General features: G+C 47.7%; 14 non-coding genes across 14 annotated transcripts; all 14 read right to left on the bottom strand.

Annotated features, from left to right (window-relative positions):
- Positions 1 to 544: 544 nt before the first annotated feature.
- Positions 545 to 735, bottom strand: LOC142729374 (U2 spliceosomal RNA). The gene has a single exon (XR_012878194.1). It is a non-coding gene; the product is annotated as a U2 spliceosomal RNA (small nuclear RNA).
- Positions 736 to 2031: 1296 nt separating this feature from the next.
- Positions 2032 to 2222, bottom strand: LOC142729375 (U2 spliceosomal RNA). Its single transcript, XR_012878195.1, has one exon. It is a non-coding gene; the product is annotated as a U2 spliceosomal RNA (small nuclear RNA).
- Positions 2223 to 3522: 1300 nt separating this feature from the next.
- Positions 3523 to 3713, bottom strand: LOC142729377 (U2 spliceosomal RNA). The gene has a single exon (XR_012878196.1). It is a non-coding gene; the product is annotated as a U2 spliceosomal RNA (small nuclear RNA).
- A 1273-nt stretch (positions 3714 to 4986) lies between these two features.
- On the bottom strand, positions 4987 to 5177 carry LOC142729378 (U2 spliceosomal RNA). Its single transcript, XR_012878197.1, has one exon. It is a non-coding gene; the product is annotated as a U2 spliceosomal RNA (small nuclear RNA).
- A 1292-nt stretch (positions 5178 to 6469) lies between these two features.
- Positions 6470 to 6660, bottom strand: LOC142729379 (U2 spliceosomal RNA). Its single transcript, XR_012878198.1, has one exon. It is a non-coding gene; the product is annotated as a U2 spliceosomal RNA (small nuclear RNA).
- A 1296-nt stretch (positions 6661 to 7956) lies between these two features.
- LOC142729380 (U2 spliceosomal RNA) lies at positions 7957 to 8147 on the bottom strand. Its single transcript, XR_012878199.1, has one exon. It is a non-coding gene; the product is annotated as a U2 spliceosomal RNA (small nuclear RNA).
- Positions 8148 to 9443: 1296 nt separating this feature from the next.
- On the bottom strand, positions 9444 to 9634 carry LOC142729381 (U2 spliceosomal RNA). Its single transcript, XR_012878200.1, has one exon. It is a non-coding gene; the product is annotated as a U2 spliceosomal RNA (small nuclear RNA).
- Positions 9635 to 10918: 1284 nt separating this feature from the next.
- On the bottom strand, positions 10919 to 11109 carry LOC142729382 (U2 spliceosomal RNA). Its single transcript, XR_012878201.1, has one exon. It is a non-coding gene; the product is annotated as a U2 spliceosomal RNA (small nuclear RNA).
- Positions 11110 to 12410: 1301 nt separating this feature from the next.
- On the bottom strand, positions 12411 to 12601 carry LOC142729383 (U2 spliceosomal RNA). Its single transcript, XR_012878202.1, has one exon. It is a non-coding gene; the product is annotated as a U2 spliceosomal RNA (small nuclear RNA).
- Positions 12602 to 13889: 1288 nt separating this feature from the next.
- On the bottom strand, positions 13890 to 14080 carry LOC142729384 (U2 spliceosomal RNA). The gene has a single exon (XR_012878203.1). It is a non-coding gene; the product is annotated as a U2 spliceosomal RNA (small nuclear RNA).
- A 1292-nt stretch (positions 14081 to 15372) lies between these two features.
- LOC142729386 (U2 spliceosomal RNA) lies at positions 15373 to 15563 on the bottom strand. Its single transcript, XR_012878205.1, has one exon. It is a non-coding gene; the product is annotated as a U2 spliceosomal RNA (small nuclear RNA).
- A 1300-nt stretch (positions 15564 to 16863) lies between these two features.
- Positions 16864 to 17054, bottom strand: LOC142729388 (U2 spliceosomal RNA). Its single transcript, XR_012878206.1, has one exon. It is a non-coding gene; the product is annotated as a U2 spliceosomal RNA (small nuclear RNA).
- Positions 17055 to 18342: 1288 nt separating this feature from the next.
- Positions 18343 to 18533, bottom strand: LOC142729389 (U2 spliceosomal RNA). The gene has a single exon (XR_012878207.1). It is a non-coding gene; the product is annotated as a U2 spliceosomal RNA (small nuclear RNA).
- Positions 18534 to 19825: 1292 nt separating this feature from the next.
- Positions 19826 to 20016, bottom strand: LOC142729390 (U2 spliceosomal RNA). The gene has a single exon (XR_012878208.1). It is a non-coding gene; the product is annotated as a U2 spliceosomal RNA (small nuclear RNA).
- Between the last annotated feature and the right edge of the window lie 735 nt (positions 20017 to 20751).

Genomic DNA, 20751 nt, shown 5'->3' on the forward strand with positions numbered 1-20751 from the left:
TCTCTTTGTAGGCAAGCAAGGCTTTGTTGCAACTGCAATTCTTACTTCTTCTTGAAATGTAGGGACGACAGTACATTCCATCACATCCATCTAGTGTACACAGGTAGGTCCATTGTGGCGGGCAGGCGAGCGGGCGGGCTGCTTTATTGGCTGTTTGCTGTTCCCCTACTCCACTCCACTATTTGACTGTTGTGCTGCATCAATCAATCAATCAATCAATCAATCAATCAATCAATCAATCAATCAGTGGCTGGCTCAGGTGCAGCTCTTTAACTTACCTAAAAGGGAGGGCGGAGAGAAGACAAGGAAGGTGAATGAGGTGTTCCAATGTGAAATGCCGGAAACACAGAAACACAGACGACACACAACAAGAGGTGGCAATCTATTCATTAATTGCATTTAATCAATGAGCTCATTATCACTCATGCATTGTCCAACAGGTGTTGAAATAATGGGATTAAAAGGGGAGATCCCTTCAGAAAGACAGAAACAATAGCAAAGACAAAAAACACTTTTGGAATCTGCTTTTAGTCAACACATAAGGAAAGGGTGCACCGGTCCTGGAAATACTGCAATACCAGGTCAATGCGTGGAGTGGACAGAGCAAGCTCTATTTCCATCTCCCTGTTCTAAAAATCCATTTAATATATGGTCCCCAGATAGGGGACGTATCAGATATTAAACTGATAAGAACAGATACTACACTTGATCTTAGCCAAAAGGCCGAGAAGCGATAACCCGAACGGGCCGCGCGTTGCCCGAGCCTGCCCGATACTGCTGTTCAGCCCTTGCAGCGATTCAGCCTACTTCTAGGCAATTCCATGGGGCCCTGCAGGCTCACACACTCACAGCTACACGGGAGGTGAATAAAGGCCGGAGAGGAAGCCAGACAGGATTTGCTTCTTTTGCTTGCACCACAATGCAGTGCTGAAAGAGGAGGAATCTACATAAAAACGCCTTCCTGGCAACGCCCAAATGCCCTGCTGCCATGCAGATAAACACTGGCAGCGGCAGCAAGTGCATGCCCACAGCCACCCCTTGTTCCTTCACACCTTGTATCAGCTGTAATCCAGTCCAGTCCAGTGCTGCCTGCTGAGCAGCACTGACCAACACTGCCTGGGCCCAGGCTTTTATCTCTGAGGCCCCATTATGATGTCAGAAAGCTGGCTCTGGAATCCTGAGGGCTCCACTATGACACGTGCAAAGTTCCGTCTGAACTTTATATAAGACGGTGAGGCTCAGTCAGTCACTCAGTGTTGCCTGAGAGGGCAACACTGCAACAGCCGGCCGCCAGGCTGTCTTTTTTTTGCACAGCTAGTTGCCTCCAGGAGGCCACAAGAGGGAGACAAGGGACTGCAAAATGGAAAATAGGCATCCACCAACTTTACAGACAACTTCTCCTTGCTCCTACAACCTCCATCCTTGCACAGTTTGTTATTCTTCTAGGTAACATAGTAACAAATCCAAATTGCTGCTCTCTTTGTAGGCAAGCAAGGCTTTGTTGCAACTGCAATTCTTACTTCTTCTTGAAATGTAGGGACGACAGTACATTCCATCACATCCATCTAGTGTACACAGGTAGGTCCATTGTGGCGGGCAGGCGAGCGGGCGGGCTGCTTTATTGGCTGTTTGCTGTTCCCCTACTCCACTCCACTATTTGACTGTTGTGCTGCATCAATCAATCAATCAATCAATCAATCAATCAATCAATCAATCAATCAATCAATCAATCAGTGGCTGGCTCAGGTGCAGCTCTTTAACTTACCTAAAAGGGAGGGCGGAGAGAAGACAAGGAAGGTGAATGAGGTGTTCCAATGTGAAATGCCGGAAACACAGAAACACAGACGACACACAACAAGAGGTGGCAATCTATTCATTAATTGCATTTAATCAATGAGCTCATTATCACTCATGCATTGTCCAACAGGTGTTGAAATAATGGGATTAAAAGGGGAGATCCCTTCAGAAAGACAGAAACAATAGCAAAGACAAAAAACACTTTTGGAATCTGCTTTTAGTCAACACATAAGGAAAGGGTGCACCGGTCCTGGAAATACTGCAATACCAGGTCAATGCGTGGAGTGGACAGAGCAAGCTCTATTTCCATCTCCCTGTTCTAAAAATCCATTTAATATATGGTCCCCAGATAGGGGACGTATCAGATATTAAACTGATAAGAACAGATACTACACTTGATCTTAGCCAAAAGGCCGAGAAGCGATAACCCGAACGGGCCGCGCGTTGCCCGAGCCTGCCCGATACTGCTGTTCAGCCCTTGCAGCGATTCAGCCTACTTCTAGGCAATTCCATGGGGCCCTGCAGGCTCACACACTCACAGCTACACGGGAGGTGAATAAAGGCCGGAGAGGAAGCCAGACAGGATTTGCTTCTTTTGCTTGCACCACAATGCAGTGCTGAAAGAGGAGGAATCTACATAAAAACGCCTTCCTGGCAACGCCCAAATGCCCTGCTGCCATGCAGATAAACACTGGCAGCGGCAGCAAGTGCATGCCCACAGCCACCCCTTGTTCCTTCACACCTTGTATCAGCTGTAATCCAGTCCAGTCCAGTGCTGCCTGCTGAGCAGCACTGACCAACACTGCCTGGGCCCAGGCTTTTATCTCTGAGGCCCCATTATGATGTCAGAAAGCTGGCTCTGGAATCCTGAGGGCTCCACTATGACACGTGCAAAGTTCCGTCTGAACTTTATATAAGACGGTGAGGCTCAGTCAGTCACTCAGTGTTGCCTGAGAGGGCAACACTGCAACAGCCGGCCGCCAGGCTGTCTTTTTTTTGCACAGCTAGTTGCCTCCAGGAGGCCACAAGAGGGAGACAAGGGACTGCAAAATGGAAAATAGGCATCCACCAACTTTACAGACAACTTCTCCTTGCTCCTACAACCTCCATCCTTGCACAGTTTGTTATTCTTCTAGGTAACATAGTAACAAATCCAAATTGCTGCTCTCTTTGTAGGCAAGCAAGGCTTTGTTGCAACTGCAATTCTTACTTCTTCTTGAAATGTAGGGACGACAGTACATTCCATCACATCCATCTAGTGTACACAGGTAGGTCCATTGTGGCGGGCAGGCGAGCGGGCGGGCTGCTTTATTGGCTGTTTGCTGTTCCCCTACTCCACTCCACTATTTGACTGTTGTGCTGCATCAATCAATCAATCAATCAATCAATCAATCAATCAATCAATCAATCAATCAATCAATCAATCAGTGGCTGGCTCAGGTGCAGCTCTTTAACTTACCTAAAAGGGAGGGCGGAGAGAAGACAAGGAAGGTGAATGAGGTGTTCCAATGTGAAATGCCGGAAACACAGAAACACAGACGACACACAACAAGAGGTGGCAATCTATTCATTAATTGCATTTAATCAATGAGCTCATTATCACTCATGCATTGTCCAACAGGTGTTGAAATAATGGGATTAAAAGGGGAGATCCCTTCAGAAAGACAGAAACAATAGCAAAGACAAAAAACACTTTTGGAATCTGCTTTTAGTCAACACATAAGGAAAGGGTGCACCGGTCCTGGAAATACTGCAATACCAGGTCAATGCGTGGAGTGGACAGAGCAAGCTCTATTTCCATCTCCCTGTTCTAAAAATCCATTTAATATATGGTCCCCAGATAGGGGACGTATCAGATATTAAACTGATAAGAACAGATACTACACTTGATCTTAGCCAAAAGGCCGAGAAGCGATAACCCGAACGGGCCGCGCGTTGCCCGAGCCTGCCCGATACTGCTGTTCAGCCCTTGCAGCGATTCAGCCTACTTCTAGGCAATTCCATGGGGCCCTGCAGGCTCACACACTCACAGCTACACGGGAGGTGAATAAAGGCCGGAGAGGAAGCCAGACAGGATTTGCTTCTTTTGCTTGCACCACAATGCAGTGCTGAAAGAGGAGGAATCTACATAAAAACGCCTTCCTGGCAACGCCCAAATGCCCTGCTGCCATGCAGATAAACACTGGCAGCGGCAGCAAGTGCATGCCCACAGCCACCCCTTGTTCCTTCACACCTTGTATCAGCTGTAATCCAGTCCAGTCCAGTGCTGCCTGCTGAGCAGCACTGACCAACACTGCCTGGGCCCAGGCTTTTATCTCTGAGGCCCCATTATGATGTCAGAAAGCTGGCTCTGGAATCCTGAGGGCTCCACTATGACACGTGCAAAGTTCCGTCTGAACTTTATATAAGACGGTGAGGCTCAGTCAGTCACTCAGTGTTGCCTGAGAGGGCAACACTGCAACAGCCGGCCGCCAGGCTGTCTTTTTTTTGCACAGCTAGTTGCCTCCAGGAGGCCACAAGAGGGAGACAAGGGACTGCAAAATGGAAAATAGGCATCCACCAACTTTACAGACAACTTCTCCTTGCTCCTACAACCTCCATCCTTGCACAGTTTGTTATTCTTCTAGGTAACATAGTAACAAATCCAAATTGCTGCTCTCTTTGTAGGCAAGCAAGGCTTTGTTGCAACTGCAATTCTTACTTCTTCTTGAAATGTAGGGACGACAGTACATTCCATCACATCCATCTAGTGTACACAGGTAGGTCCATTGTGGCGGGCAGGCGAGCGGGCGGGCTGCTTTATTGGCTGTTTGCTGTTCCCCTACTCCACTCCACTATTTGACTGTTGTGCTGCAATCAATCAATCAATCAATCAATCAATCAATCAATCAGTGGCTGGCTCAGGTGCAGCTCTTTAACTTACCTAAAAGGGAGGGCGGAGAGAAGACAAGGAAGGTGAATGAGGTGTTCCAATGTGAAATGCCGGAAACACAGAAACACAGACGACACACAACAAGAGGTGGCAATCTATTCATTAATTGCATTTAATCAATGAGCTCATTATCACTCATGCATTGTCCAACAGGTGTTGAAATAATGGGATTAAAAGGGGAGATCCCTTCAGAAAGACAGAAACAATAGCAAAGACAAAAAACACTTTTGGAATCTGCTTTTAGTCAACACATAAGGAAAGGGTGCACCGGTCCTGGAAATACTGCAATACCAGGTCAATGCGTGGAGTGGACAGAGCAAGCTCTATTTCCATCTCCCTGTTCTAAAAATCCATTTAATATATGGTCCCCAGATAGGGGACGTATCAGATATTAAACTGATAAGAACAGATACTACACTTGATCTTAGCCAAAAGGCCGAGAAGCGATAACCCGAACGGGCCGCGCGTTGCCCGAGCCTGCCCGATACTGCTGTTCAGCCCTTGCAGCGATTCAGCCTACTTCTAGGCAATTCCATGGGGCCCTGCAGGCTCACACACTCACAGCTACACGGGAGGTGAATAAAGGCCGGAGAGGAAGCCAGACAGGATTTGCTTCTTTTGCTTGCACCACAATGCAGTGCTGAAAGAGGAGGAATCTACATAAAAACGCCTTCCTGGCAACGCCCAAATGCCCTGCTGCCATGCAGATAAACACTGGCAGCGGCAGCAAGTGCATGCCCACAGCCACCCCTTGTTCCTTCACACCTTGTATCAGCTGTAATCCAGTCCAGTCCAGTGCTGCCTGCTGAGCAGCACTGACCAACACTGCCTGGGCCCAGGCTTTTATCTCTGAGGCCCCATTATGATGTCAGAAAGCTGGCTCTGGAATCCTGAGGGCTCCACTATGACACGTGCAAAGTTCCGTCTGAACTTTATATAAGACGGTGAGGCTCAGTCAGTCACTCAGTGTTGCCTGAGAGGGCAACACTGCAACAGCCGGCCGCCAGGCTGTCTTTTTTTTGCACAGCTAGTTGCCTCCAGGAGGCCACAAGAGGGAGACAAGGGACTGCAAAATGGAAAATAGGCATCCACCAACTTTACAGACAACTTCTCCTTGCTCCTACAACCTCCATCCTTGCACAGTTTGTTATTCTTCTAGGTAACATAGTAACAAATCCAAATTGCTGCTCTCTTTGTAGGCAAGCAAGGCTTTGTTGCAACTGCAATTCTTACTTCTTCTTGAAATGTAGGGACGACAGTACATTCCATCACATCCATCTAGTGTACACAGGTAGGTCCATTGTGGCGGGCAGGCGAGCGGGCGGGCTGCTTTATTGGCTGTTTGCTGTTCCCCTACTCCACTCCACTATTTGACTGTTGTGCTGCATCAATCAATCAATCAATCAATCAATCAATCAATCAATCAATCAATCAATCAATCAGTGGCTGGCTCAGGTGCAGCTCTTTAACTTACCTAAAAGGGAGGGCGGAGAGAAGACAAGGAAGGTGAATGAGGTGTCACAATGTGAAATGCCGGAAACACAGAAACACAGACGACACACAACAAGAGGTGGCAATCTATTCATTAATTGCATTTAATCAATGAGCTCATTATCACTCATGCATTGTCCAACAGGTGTTGAAATAATGGGATTAAAAGGGGAGATCCCTTCAGAAAGACAGAAACAATAGCAAAGACAAAAAACACTTTTGGAATCTGCTTTTAGTCAACACATAAGGAAAGGGTGCACCGGTCCTGGAAATACTGCAATACCAGGTCAATGCGTGGAGTGGACAGAGCAAGCTCTATTTCCATCTCCCTGTTCTAAAAATCCATTTAATATATGGTCCCCAGATAGGGGACGTATCAGATATTAAACTGATAAGAACAGATACTACACTTGATCTTAGCCAAAAGGCCGAGAAGCGATAACCCGAACGGGCCGCGCGTTGCCCGAGCCTGCCCGATACTGCTGTTCAGCCCTTGCAGCGATTCAGCCTACTTCTAGGCAATTCCATGGGGCCCTGCAGGCTCACACACTCACAGCTACACGGGAGGTGAATAAAGGCCGGAGAGGAAGCCAGACAGGATTTGCTTCTTTTGCTTGCACCACAATGCAGTGCTGAAAGAGGAGGAATCTACATAAAAACGCCTTCCTGGCAACGCCCAAATGCCCTGCTGCCATGCAGATAAACACTGGCAGCGGCAGCAAGTGCATGCCCACAGCCACCCCTTGTTCCTTCACACCTTGTATCAGCTGTAATCCAGTCCAGTCCAGTGCTGCCTGCTGAGCAGCACTGACCAACACTGCCTGGGCCCAGGCTTTTATCTCTGAGGCCCCATTATGATGTCAGAAAGCTGGCTCTGGAATCCTGAGGGCTCCACTATGACACGTGCAAAGTTCCGTCTGAACTTTATATAAGACGGTGAGGCTCAGTCAGTCACTCAGTGTTGCCTGAGAGGGCAACACTGCAACAGCCGGCCGCCAGGCTGTCTTTTTTTTGCACAGCTAGTTGCCTCCAGGAGGCCACAAGAGGGAGACAAGGGACTGCAAAATGGAAAATAGGCATCCACCAACTTTACAGACAACTTCTCCTTGCTCCTACAACCTCCATCCTTGCACAGTTTGTTATTCTTCTAGGTAACATAGTAACAAATCCAAATTGCTGCTCTCTTTGTAGGCAAGCAAGGCTTTGTTGCAACTGCAATTCTTACTTCTTCTTGAAATGTAGGGACGACAGTACATTCCATCACATCCATCTAGTGTACACAGGTAGGTCCATTGTGGCGGGCAGGCGAGCGGGCGGGCTGCTTTATTGGCTGTTTGCTGTTCCCCTACTCCACTCCACTATTTGACTGTTGTGCTGCATCAATCAATCAATCAATCAATCAATCAATCAATCAATCAATCAATCAATCAATCAATCAGTGGCTGGCTCAGGTGCAGCTCTTTAACTTACCTAAAAGGGAGGGCGGAGAGAAGACAAGGAAGGTGAATGAGGTGTTCCAATGTGAAATGCCGGAAACACAGAAACACAGACGACACACAACAAGAGGTGGCAATCTATTCATTAATTGCATTTAATCAATGAGCTCATTATCACTCATGCATTGTCCAACAGGTGTTGAAATAATGGGATTAAAAGGGGAGATCCCTTCAGAAAGACAGAAACAATAGCAAAGACAAAAAACACTTTTGGAATCTGCTTTTAGTCAACACATAAGGAAAGGGTGCACCGGTCCTGGAAATACTGCAATACCAGGTCAATGCGTGGAGTGGACAGAGCAAGCTCTATTTCCATCTCCCTGTTCTAAAAATCCATTTAATATATGGTCCCCAGATAGGGGACGTATCAGATATTAAACTGATAAGAACAGATACTACACTTGATCTTAGCCAAAAGGCCGAGAAGCGATAACCCGAACGGGCCGCGCGTTGCCCGAGCCTGCCCGATACTGCTGTTCAGCCCTTGCAGCGATTCAGCCTACTTCTAGGCAATTCCATGGGGCCCTGCAGGCTCACACACTCACAGCTACACGGGAGGTGAATAAAGGCCGGAGAGGAAGCCAGACAGGATTTGCTTCTTTTGCTTGCACCACAATGCAGTGCTGAAAGAGGAGGAATCTACATAAAAACGCCTTCCTGGCAACGCCCAAATGCCCTGCTGCCATGCAGATAAACACTGGCAGCGGCAGCAAGTGCATGCCCACAGCCACCCCTTGTTCCTTCACACCTTGTATCAGCTGTAATCCAGTCCAGTCCAGTGCTGCCTGCTGAGCAGCACTGACCAACACTGCCTGGGCCCAGGCTTTTATCTCTGAGGCCCCATTATGATGTCAGAAAGCTGGCTCTGGAATCCTGAGGGCTCCACTATGACACGTGCAAAGTTCCGTCTGAACTTTATATAAGACGGTGAGGCTCAGTCAGTCACTCAGTGTTGCCTGAGAGGGCAACACTGCAACAGCCGGCCGCCAGGCTGTCTTTTTTTTGCACAGCTAGTTGCCTCCAGGAGGCCACAAGAGGGAGACAAGGGACTGCAAAATGGAAAATAGGCATCCACCAACTTTACAGACAACTTCTCCTTGCTCCTACAACCTCCATCCTTGCACAGTTTGTTATTCTTCTAGGTAACATAGTAACAAATCCAAATTGCTGCTCTCTTTGTAGGCAAGCAAGGCTTTGTTGCAACTGCAATTCTTACTTCTTCTTGAAATGTAGGGACGACAGTACATTCCATCACATCCATCTAGTGTACACAGGTAGGTCCATTGTGGCGGGCAGGCGAGCGGGCGGGCTGCTTTATTGGCTGTTTGCTGTTCCCCTACTCCACTCCACTATTTGACTGTTGTGCTGCATCAATCAATCAATCAATCAATCAATCAATCAATCAATCAATCAATCAATCAATCAATCAGTGGCTGGCTCAGGTGCAGCTCTTTAACTTACCTAAAAGGGAGGGCGGAGAGAAGACAAGGAAGGTGAATGAGGTGTTCCAATGTGAAATGCCGGAAACACAGAAACACAGACGACACACAACAAGAGGTGGCAATCTATTCATTAATTGCATTTAATCAATGAGCTCATTATCACTCATGCATTGTCCAACAGGTGTTGAAATAATGGGATTAAAAGGGGAGATCCCTTCAGAAAGACAGAAACAATAGCAAAGACAAAAAACACTTTTGGAATCTGCTTTTAGTCAACACATAAGGAAAGGGTGCACCGGTCCTGGAAATACTGCAATACCAGGTCAATGCGTGGAGTGGACAGAGCAAGCTCTATTTCCATCTCCCTGTTCTAAAAATCCATTTAATATATGGTCCCCAGATAGGGGACGTATCAGATATTAAACTGATAAGAACAGATACTACACTTGATCTTAGCCAAAAGGCCGAGAAGCGATAACCCGAACGGGCCGCGCGTTGCCCGAGCCTGCCCGATACTGCTGTTCAGCCCTTGCAGCGATTCAGCCTACTTCTAGGCAATTCCATGGGGCCCTGCAGGCTCACACACTCACAGCTACACGGGAGGTGAATAAAGGCCGGAGAGGAAGCCAGACAGGATTTGCTTCTTTTGCTTGCACCACAATGCAGTGCTGAAAGAGGAGGAATCTACATAAAAACGCCTTCCTGGCAACGCCCAAATGCCCTGCTGCCATGCAGATAAACACTGGCAGCGGCAGCAAGTGCATGCCCACAGCCACCCCTTGTTCCTTCACACCTTGTATCAGCTGTAATCCAGTCCTGTCCAGTGCTGCCTGCTGAGCAGCACTGACCAACACTGCCTGGGCCCAGGCTTTTATCTCTGAGGCCCCATTATGATGTCAGAAAGCTGGCTCTGGAATCCTGAGGGCTCCACTATGACACGTGCAAAGTTCCGTCTGAACTTTATATAAGACGGTGAGGCTCAGTCAGTCACTCAGTGTTGCCTGAGAGGGCAACACTGCAACAGCCGGCCGCCAGGCTGTCTTTTTTTTGCACAGCTAGTTGCCTCCAGGAGGCCACAAGAGGGAGACAAGGGACTGCAAAATGGAAAATAGGCATCCACCAACTTTACAGACAACTTCTCCTTGCTCCTACAACCTCCATCCTTGCACAGTTTGTTATTCTTCTAGGTAACATAGTAACAAATCCAAATTGCTGCTCTCTTTGTAGGCAAGCAAGGCTTTGTTGCAACTGCAATTCTTACTTCTTCTTGAAATGTAGGGACGACAGTACATTCCATCACATCCATCTAGTGTACACAGGTAGGTCCATTGTGGCGGGCAGGCGAGCGGGCGGGCTGCTTTATTGGCTGTTTGCTGTTCCCCTACTCCACTCCACTATTTGACTGTTGTGCTGCATCAATCAATCAATCAATCAATCAATCAATCAATCAATCAATCAATCAGTGGCTGGCTCAGGTGCAGCTCTTTAACTTACCTAAAAGGGAGGGCGGAGAGAAGACAAGGAAGGTGAATGAGGTGTTCCAATGTGAAATGCCGGAAACACAGAAACACAGACGACACACAACAAGAGGTGGCAATCTATTCATTAATTGCATTTAATCAATGAGCTCATTATCACTCATGCATTGTCCAACAGGTGTTGAAATAATGGGATTAAAAGGGGAGATCCCTTCAGAAAGACAGAAACAATAGCAAAGACAAAAAACACTTTTGGAATCTGCTTTTAGTCAACACATAAGGAAAGGGTGCACCGGTCCTGGAAATACTGCAATACCAGGTCAATGCGTGGAGTGGACAGAGCAAGCTCTATTTCCATCTCCCTGTTCTAAAAATCCATTTAATATATGGTCCCCAGATAGGGGACGTATCAGATATTAAACTGATAAGAACAGATACTACACTTGATCTTAGCCAAAAGGCCGAGAAGCGATAACCCGAACGGGCCGCGCGTTGCCCGAGCCTGCCCGATACTGCTGTTCAGCCCTTGCAGCGATTCAGCCTACTTCTAGGCAATTCCATGGGGCCCTGCAGGCTCACACACTCACAGCTACACGGGAGGTGAATAAAGGCCGGAGAGGAAGCCAGACAGGATTTGCTTCTTTTGCTTGCACCACAATGCAGTGCTGAAAGAGGAGGAATCTACATAAAAACGCCTTCCTGGCAACGCCCAAATGCCCTGCTGCCATGCAGATAAACACTGGCAGCGGCAGCAAGTGCATGCCCACAGCCACCCCTTGTTCCTTCACACCTTGTATCAGCTGTAATCCAGTCCAGTCCAGTGCTGCCTGCTGAGCAGCACTGACCAACACTGCCTGGGCCCAGGCTTTTATCTCTGAGGCCCCATTATGATGTCAGAAAGCTGGCTCTGGAATCCTGAGGGCTCCACTATGACACGTGCAAAGTTCCGTCTGAACTTTATATAAGACGGTGAGGCTCAGTCAGTCACTCAGTGTTGCCTGAGAGGGCAACACTGCAACAGCCGGCCGCCAGGCTGTCTTTTTTTTGCACAGCTAGTTGCCTCCAGGAGGCCACAAGAGGGAGACAAGGGACTGCAAAATGGAAAATAGGCATCCACCAACTTTACAGACAACTTCTCCTTGCTCCTACAACCTCCATCCTTGCACAGTTTGTTATTCTTCTAGGTAACATAGTAACAAATCCAAATTGCTGCTCTCTTTGTAGGCAAGCAAGGCTTTGTTGCAACTGCAATTCTTACTTCTTCTTGAAATGTAGGGACGACAGTACATTCCATCACATCCATCTAGTGTACACAGGTAGGTCCATTGTGGCGGGCAGGCGAGCGGGCGGGCTGCTTTATTGGCTGTTTGCTGTTCCCCTACTCCACTCCACTATTTGACTGTTGTGCTGCATCAATCAATCAATCAATCAATCAATCAATCAATCAATCAATCAATCAATCAATCAATCAATCAAGTGGCTGGCTCAGGTGCAGCTCTTTAACTTACCTAAAAGGGAGGGCGGAGAGAAGACAAGGAAGGTGAATGAGGTGTTCCAATGTGAAATGCCGGAAACACAGAAACACAGACGACACACAACAAGAGGTGGCAATCTATTCATTAATTGCATTTAATCAATGAGCTCATTATCACTCATGCATTGTCCAACAGGTGTTGAAATAATGGGATTAAAAGGGGAGATCCCTTCAGAAAGACAGAAACAATAGCAAAGACAAAAAACACTTTTGGAATCTGCTTTTAGTCAACACATAAGGAAAGGGTGCACCGGTCCTGGAAATACTGCAATACCAGGTCAATGCGTGGAGTGGACAGAGCAAGCTCTATTTCCATCTCCCTGTTCTAAAAATCCATTTAATATATGGTCCCCAGATAGGGGACGTATCAGATATTAAACTGATAAGAACAGATACTACACTTGATCTTAGCCAAAAGGCCGAGAAGCGATAACCCGAACGGGCCGCGCGTTGCCCGAGCCTGCCCGATACTGCTGTTCAGCCCTTGCAGCGATTCAGCCTACTTCTAGGCAATTCCATGGGGCCCTGCAGGCTCACACACTCACAGCTACACGGGAGGTGAATAAAGGCCGGAGAGGAAGCCAGACAGGATTTGCTTCTTTTGCTTGCACCACAATGCAGTGCTGAAAGAGGAGGAATCTACATAAAAACGCCTTCCTGGCAACGCCCAAATGCCCTGCTGCCATGCAGATAAACACTGGCAGCGGCAGCAAGTGCATGCCCACAGCCACCCCTTGTTCCTTCACACCTTGTATCAGCTGTAATCCAGTCCAGTCCAGTGCTGCCTGCTGAGCAGCACTGACCAACACTGCCTGGGCCCAGGCTTTTATCTCTGAGGCCCCATTATGATGTCAGAAAGCTGGCTCTGGAATCCTGAGGGCTCCACTATGACACGTGCAAAGTTCCGTCTGAACTTTATATAAGGCGGTGAGGCTCAGTCAGTCACTCAGTGTTGCCTGAGAGGGCAACACTGCAACAGCCGGCCGCCAGGCTGTCTTTTTTTTGCACAGCTAGTTGCCTCCAGGAGGCCACAAGAGGGAGACAAGGGACTGCAAAATGGAAAATAGGCATCCACCAACTTTACAGACAACTTCTCCTTGCTCCTACAACCTCCATCCTTGCACAGTTTGTTATTCTTCTAGGTAACATAGTAACAAATCCAAATTGCTGCTCTCTTTGTAGGCAAGCAAGGCTTTGTTGCAACTGCAATTCTTACTTCTTCTTGAAATGTAGGGACGACAGTACATTCCATCACATCCATCTAGTGTACACAGGTAGGTCCATTGTGGCGGGCAGGCGAGCGGGCGGGCTGCTTTATTGGCTGTTTGCTGTTCCCCTACTCCACTCCACTATTTGACTGTTGTGCTGCATCAATCAATCAATCAATCAATCAATCAATCAATCAATCAATCAATCAATCAGTGGCTGGCTCAGGTGCAGCTCTTTAACTTACCTAAAAGGGAGGGCGGAGAGAAGACAAGGAAGGTGAATGAGGTGTTCCAATGTGAAATGCCGGAAACACAGAAACACAGACGACACACAACAAGAGGTGGCAATCTATTCATTAATTGCATTTAATCAATGAGCTCATTATCACTCATGCATTGTCCAACAGGTGTTGAAATAATGGGATTAAAAGGGGAGATCCCTTCAGAAAGACAGAAACAATAGCAAAGACAAAAAACACTTTTGGAATCTGCTTTTAGTCAACACATAAGGAAAGGGTGCACCGGTCCTGGAAATACTGCAATACCAGGTCAATGCGTGGAGTGGACAGAGCAAGCTCTATTTCCATCTCCCTGTTCTAAAAATCCATTTAATATATGGTCCCCAGATAGGGGACGTATCAGATATTAAACTGATAAGAACAGATACTACACTTGATCTTAGCCAAAAGGCCGAGAAGCGATAACCCGAACGGGCCGCGCGTTGCCCGAGCCTGCCCGATACTGCTGTTCAGCCCTTGCAGCGATTCAGCCTACTTCTAGGCAATTCCATGGGGCCCTGCAGGCTCACACACTCACAGCTACACGGGAGGTGAATAAAGGCCGGAGAGGAAGCCAGACAGGATTTGCTTCTTTTGCTTGCACCACAATGCAGTGCTGAAAGAGGAGGAATCTACATAAAAACGCCTTCCTGGCAACGCCCAAATGCCCTGCTGCCATGTAGATAAACACTGGCAGCGGCAGCAAGTGCATGCCCACAGCCACCCCTTGTTCCTTCACACCTTGTATCAGCTGTAATCCAGTCCAGTCCAGTGCTGCCTGCTGAGCAGCACTGACCAACACTGCCTGGGCCCAGGCTTTTATCTCTGAGGCCCCATTATGATGTCAGAAAGCTGGCTCTGGAATCCTGAGGGCTCCACTATGACACGTGCAAAGTTCCGTCTGAACTTTATATAAGACGGTGAGGCTCAGTCAGTCACTCAGTGTTGCCTGAGAGGGCAACACTGCAACAGCCGGCCGCCAGGCTGTCTTTTTTTTGCACAGCTAGTTGCCTCCAGGAGGCCACAAGAGGGAGACAAGGGACTGCAAAATGGAAAATAGGCATCCACCAACTTTACAGACAACTTCTCCTTGCTCCTACAACCTCCATCCTTGCACAGTTTGTTATTCTTCTAGGTAACATAGTAACAAATCCAAATTGCTGCTCTCTTTGTAGGCAAGCAAGGCTTTGTTGCAACTGCAATTCTTACTTCTTCTTGAAATGTAGGGACGACAGTACATTCCATCACATCCATCTAGTGTACACAGGTAGGTCCATTGTGGCGGGCAGGCGAGCGGGCGGGCTGCTTTATTGGCTGTTTGCTGTTCCCCTACTCCACTCCACTATTTGACTGTAGTGCTGCATCAATCAATCAATCAATCAATCAATCAATCAATCAATCAATCAATCAATCAATCAGTGGCTGGCTCAGGTGCAGCTCTTTAACTTACCTAAAAGGAAGGGCGGAGAGAAGACAAGGAAGGTGAATGAGGTGTTCCAATGTGAAATGCCGGAAACACAGAAACACAGACGACACACAACAAGAGGTGGCAATCTATTCATTAATTGCATTTAATCAATGAGCTCATTATCACTCATGCATTGTCCAACAGGTGTTGAAATAATGGGATTAAAAGGGGAGATCCCTTCAGAAAGACAGAAACAATAGCAAAGACAAAAAACACTTTTGGAATCTGCTTTTAGTCAACACATAAGGAAAGGGTGCACCGGTCCTGGAAATACTGCAATACCAGGTCAATGCGTGGAGTGGACAGAGCAAGCTCTATTTCCATCTCCCTGTTCTAAAAATCCATTTAATATATGGTCCCCAGATAGGGGACGTATCAGATATTAAACTGATAAGAACAGATACTACACTTGATCTTAGCCAAAAGGCCGAGAAGCGATAACCCGAACGGGCCGCGCGTTGCCCGAGCCTGCCCGATACTGCTGTTCAGCCCTTGCAGCGATTCAGCCTACTTCTAGGCAATTCCATGGGGCCCTGCAGGCTCACACACTCACAGCTACACGGGAGGTGAATAAAGGCCGGAGAGGAAGCCAGACAGGATTTGCTTCTTTTGCTTGCACCACAATGCAGTGCTGAAAGAGGAGGAATCTACATAAAAACGCCTTCCTGGCAACGCCCAAATGCCCTGCTGCCATGCAGATAAACACTGGCAGCGGCAGCAAGTGCATGCCCACAGCCACCCCTTGTTCCTTCACACCTTGTATCAGCTGTAATCCAGTCCAGTCCAGTGCTGCCTGCTGAGCAGCACTGACCAACACTGCCTGGGCCCAGGCTTTTATCTCTGAGGCCCCATTATGATGTCAGAAAGCTGGCTCTGGAATCCTGAGGGCTCCACTATGACACGTGCAAAGTTCCGTCTGAACTTTATATAAGACGGTGAGGCTCAGTCAGTCACTCAGTGTTGCCTGAGAGGGCAACACTGCAACAGCCGGCCGCCAGGCTGTCTTTTTTTTGCTCAGCTAGTTGCCTCCAGGAGGCCACAAGAGGGAGACAAGGGACTGCAAAATGGAAAATAGGCATCCACCAACTTTACAGACAACTTCTCCTTGCTCCTACAACCTCCATCCTTGCACAGTTTGTTATTCTTCTAGGTAACATAGTAACAAATCCAAATTGCTGCTCTCTTTGTAGGCAAGCAAGGCTTTGTTGCAACTGCAATTCTTACTTCTTCTTGAAATGTAGGGACGACAGTACATTCCATCACATCCATCTAGTGTACACAGGTAGGTCCATTGTGGCGGGCAGGCGAGCGGGCGGGCTGCTTTATTGGCTGTTTGCTGTTCCCCTACTCCACTCCACTATTTGACTGTTGTGCTGCATCAATCAATCAATCAATCAATCAATCAATCAATCAATCAATCAATCAATCAATCAATCAATCAGTGGCTGGCTCAGGTGCAGCTCTTTAACTTACCTAAAAGGGAGGGCGGAGAGAAGACAAGGAAGGTGAATGAGGTGTTCCAATGTGAAATGCCGGAAACACAGAAACACAGACGACACACAACAAGAGGTGGCAATCTATTCATTAATTGCATTTAATCAATGAGCTCATTATCACTCATGCATTGTCCAACAGGTGTTGAAATAATGGGATTAAAAGGGGAGATCCCTTCAGAAAGACAGAAACAATAGCAAAGACAAAAAACACTTTTGGAATCTGCTTTTAGTCAACACATAAGGAAAGGGTGCACCGGTCCTGGAAATACTGCAATACCAGGTCAATGCGTGGAGTGGACAGAGCAAGCTCTATTTCCATCTCCCTGTTCTAAAAATCCATTTAATATATGGTCCCCAGATAGGGGACGTATCAGATATTAAACTGATAAGAACAGATACTACACTTGATCTTAGCCAAAAGGCCGAGAAGCGATAACCCGAACGGGCCGCGCGTTGCCCGAGCCTGCCCGATACTGCTGTTCAGCCCTTGCAGCGATTCAGCCTACTTCTAGGCAATTCCATGGGGCCCTGCAGGCTCACACACTCACAGCTACACGGGAGGTGAATAAAGGCCGGAGAGGAAGCCAGACAGGATTTGCTTCTTTTGCTTGCACCACAATGCAGTGCTGAAAGAGGAGGAATCTACATAAAAACGCCTTCCTGGCAACGCCCAAATGCCCTGCTGCCATGCAGATAAACACTGGCAGCGGCAGCAAGTGCATGCCCACAGCCACCCCTTGTTCCTTCACACCTTGTATCAGCTGTAATCCAGTCCAGTCCAGTGCTGCCTGCTGAGCAGCACTGACCAACACTGCCTGGGCCCAGGCTTTTATCTCTGAGGCCCCATTATGATGTCAGAAAGCTGGCTCTGGAATCCTGAGGGCTCCACTATGACACGTGCAAAGTTCCGTCTGAACTTTATATAAGACGGTGAGGCTCAGTCAGTCACTCAGTGTTGCCTGAGAGGGCAACACTGCAACAGCCGGCCGCCAGGCTGTCTTTTTTTTGCACAGCTAGTTGCCTCCAGGAGGCCACAAGAGGGAGACAAGGGACTGCAAAATGGAAAATAGGCATCCACCAACTTTACAGACAACTTCTCCTTGCTCCTACAACCTCCATCCTTGCACAGTTTGTTATTCTTCTAGGTAACATAGTAACAAATCCAAATTGCTGCTCTCTTTGTAGGCAAGCAAGGCTTTGTTGCAACTGCAATTCTTACTTCTTCTTGAAATGTAGGGACGACAGTACATTCCATCACATCCATCTAGTGTACACAGGTAGGTCCATTGTGGCGGGCAGGCGAGCGGGCGGGCTGCTTTATTGGCTGTTTGCTGTTCCCCTACTCCACTCCACTATTTGACTGTTGTGCTGCATCAATCAATCAATCAATCAATCAATCAATCAATCAATCAATCAATCAATCAGTGGCTGGCTCAGGTGCAGCTCTTTAACTTACCTAAAAGGGAGGGCGGAGAGAAGACAAGGAAGGTGAATGAGGTGTTCCAATGTGAAATGCCGGAAACACAGAAACACAGACGACACACAACAAGAGGTGGCAATCTATTCATTAATTGCATTTAATCAATGAGCTCATTATCACTCATGCATTGTCCAACAGGTGTTGAAATAATGGGATTAAAAGGGGAGATCCCTTCAGAAAGACAGAAACAATAGCAAAGACAAAAAACACTTTTGGAATCTGCTTTTAGTCAACACATAAGGAAAGGGTGCACCGGTCCTGGAAATACTGCAATACCAGGTCAATGCGTGGAGTGGACAGAGCAAGCTCTATTTCCATCTCCCTGTTCTAAAAATCCATTTAATATATGGTCCCCAGATAGGGGACGTATCAGATATTAAACTGATAAGAACAGATACTACACTTGATCTTAGCCAAAAGGCCGAGAAGCGATAACCCGAACGGGCCGCGCGTTGCCCGAGCCTGCCCGATACTGCTGTTCAGCCCTTGCAGCGATTCAGCCTACTTCTAGGCAATTCCATGGGGCCCTGCAGGCTCACACACTCACAGCTACACGGGAGGTGAATAAAGGCCGGAGAGGAAGCCAGACAGGATTTGCTTCTTTTGCTTGCACCACAATGCAGTGCTGAAAGAGGAGGAATCTACATAAAAACGCCTTCCTGGCAACGCCCAAATGCCCTGCTGCCATGCAGATAAACACTGGCAGCGGCAGCAAGTGCATGCCCACAGCCACCCCTTGTTCCTTCACACCTTGTATCAGCTGTAATCCAGTCCAGTCCAGTGCTGCCTGCTGAGCAGCACTGACCAACACTGCCTGGGCCCAGGCTTTTATCTCTGAGGCCCCATTATGATGTCAGAAAGCTGGCTCTGGAATCCTGAGGGCTCCACTATGACACGTGCAAAGTTCCGTCTGAACTTTATATAAGACGGTGAGGCTCAGTCAGTCACTCAGTGTTGCCTGAGAGGGCAACACTGCAACAGCCGGCCGCCAGGCTGTCTTTTTTTTGCACAGCTAGTTGCCTCCAGGAGGCCACAAGAGGGAGACAAGGGACTGCAAAATGGAAAATAGGCATCCACCAACTTTACAGACAACTTCTCCTTGCTCCTACAACCTCCATCCTTGCACAGTTTGTTATTCTTCTAGGTAACATAGTAACAAATCCAAATTGCTGCTCTCTTTGTAGGCAAGCAAGGCTTTGTTGCAACTGCAATTCTTACTTCTTCTTGAAATGTAGGGACGACAGTACATTCCATCACATCCATCTAGTGTACACAGGTAGGTTCATTGTGGCGGGCAGGCGAGCGGGCGGGCTGCTTTATTGGCTGTTTGCTGTTCCCCTACTCCACTCCACTATTTGACTGTTGTGCTGCATCAATCAATCAATCAATCAATCAATCAATCAATCAATCAATCAATCAATCAATCAGTGGCTGGCTCAGGTGCAGCTCTTTAACTTACCTAAAAGGGAGGGCGGAGAGAAGACAAGGAAGGTGAATGAGGTGTTCCAATGTGAAATGCCGGAAACACAGAAACACAGACGACACACAACAAGAGGTGGCAATCTATTCATTAATTGCATTTAATCAATGAGCTCATTATCACTCATGCATTGTCCAACAGGTGTTGAAATAATGGGATTAAAAGGGGAGATCCCTTCAGAAAGACAGAAACAATAGCAAAGACAAAAAACACTTTTGGAATCTGCTTTTAGTCAACACATAAGGAAAGGGTGCACCGGTCCTGGAAATACTGCAATACCAGGTCAATGCGTGGAGTGGACAGAGCAAGCTCTATTTCCATCTCCCTGTTCTAAAAATCCATTTAATATATGGTCCCCAGATAGGGGACGTATCAGATATTAAACTGATAAGAACAGATACTACACTTGATCTTAGCCAAAAGGCCGAGAAGCGATAACCCGAACGGGCCGCGCGTTGCCCGAGCCTGCCCGATACTGCTGTTCAGCCCTTGCAGCGATTCAGCCTACTTCTAGGCAATTCCATGGGGCCCTGCAGGCTCACACACTCACAGCTACACGGGAGGTGAATAAAGGCCGGAGAGGAAGCCAGACAGGATTTGCTTCTTTTGCTTGCACCACAATGCAGTGCTGAAAGAGAAGGAATCTACATAAAAACGCCTTCCTGGCAACGCCCAAATGCCCTGCTGCCATGCAGATAAACACTGGCAGCGGCAGCAAGTGCATGCCCACAGCCACCCCTTGTTCCTTCACACCTTGTATCAGCTGTAATCCAGTCCAGTCCAGTGCTGCCTGCTGAGCAGCACTGACCAACACTGCCTGGGCCCAGGCTTTTATCTCTGAGGCCCCATTATGATGTCAGAAAGCTGGCTCTGGAATCCTGAGGGCTCCACTATGACACGTGCAAAGTTCCGTCTGAACTTTATATAAGACGGTGAGGCTCAGTCAGTCACTCAGTGTTGCCTGAGAGGGCAACACTGCAACAGCCGGCCGCCAGGCTGTCTTTTTTTTGCACAGCTAGTTGCCTCCAGGAGGCCACAAGAGGGAGACAAGGGACTGCAAAATGGAAAATAGGCATCCACCAACTTTACAGACAACTTCTCCTTGCTCCTACAACCTCCATCCTTGCACAGTTTGTTATTCTTCTAGGTAACATAGTAACAAATCCAAATT

Source organism: Rhinoderma darwinii, unplaced genomic scaffold (assembly GCF_050947455.1).
Source record: "Rhinoderma darwinii isolate aRhiDar2 unplaced genomic scaffold, aRhiDar2.hap1 Scaffold_718, whole genome shotgun sequence".
In the NCBI taxonomy this organism is placed as follows: Eukaryota; Metazoa; Chordata; class Amphibia; order Anura; family Rhinodermatidae; genus Rhinoderma; species Rhinoderma darwinii.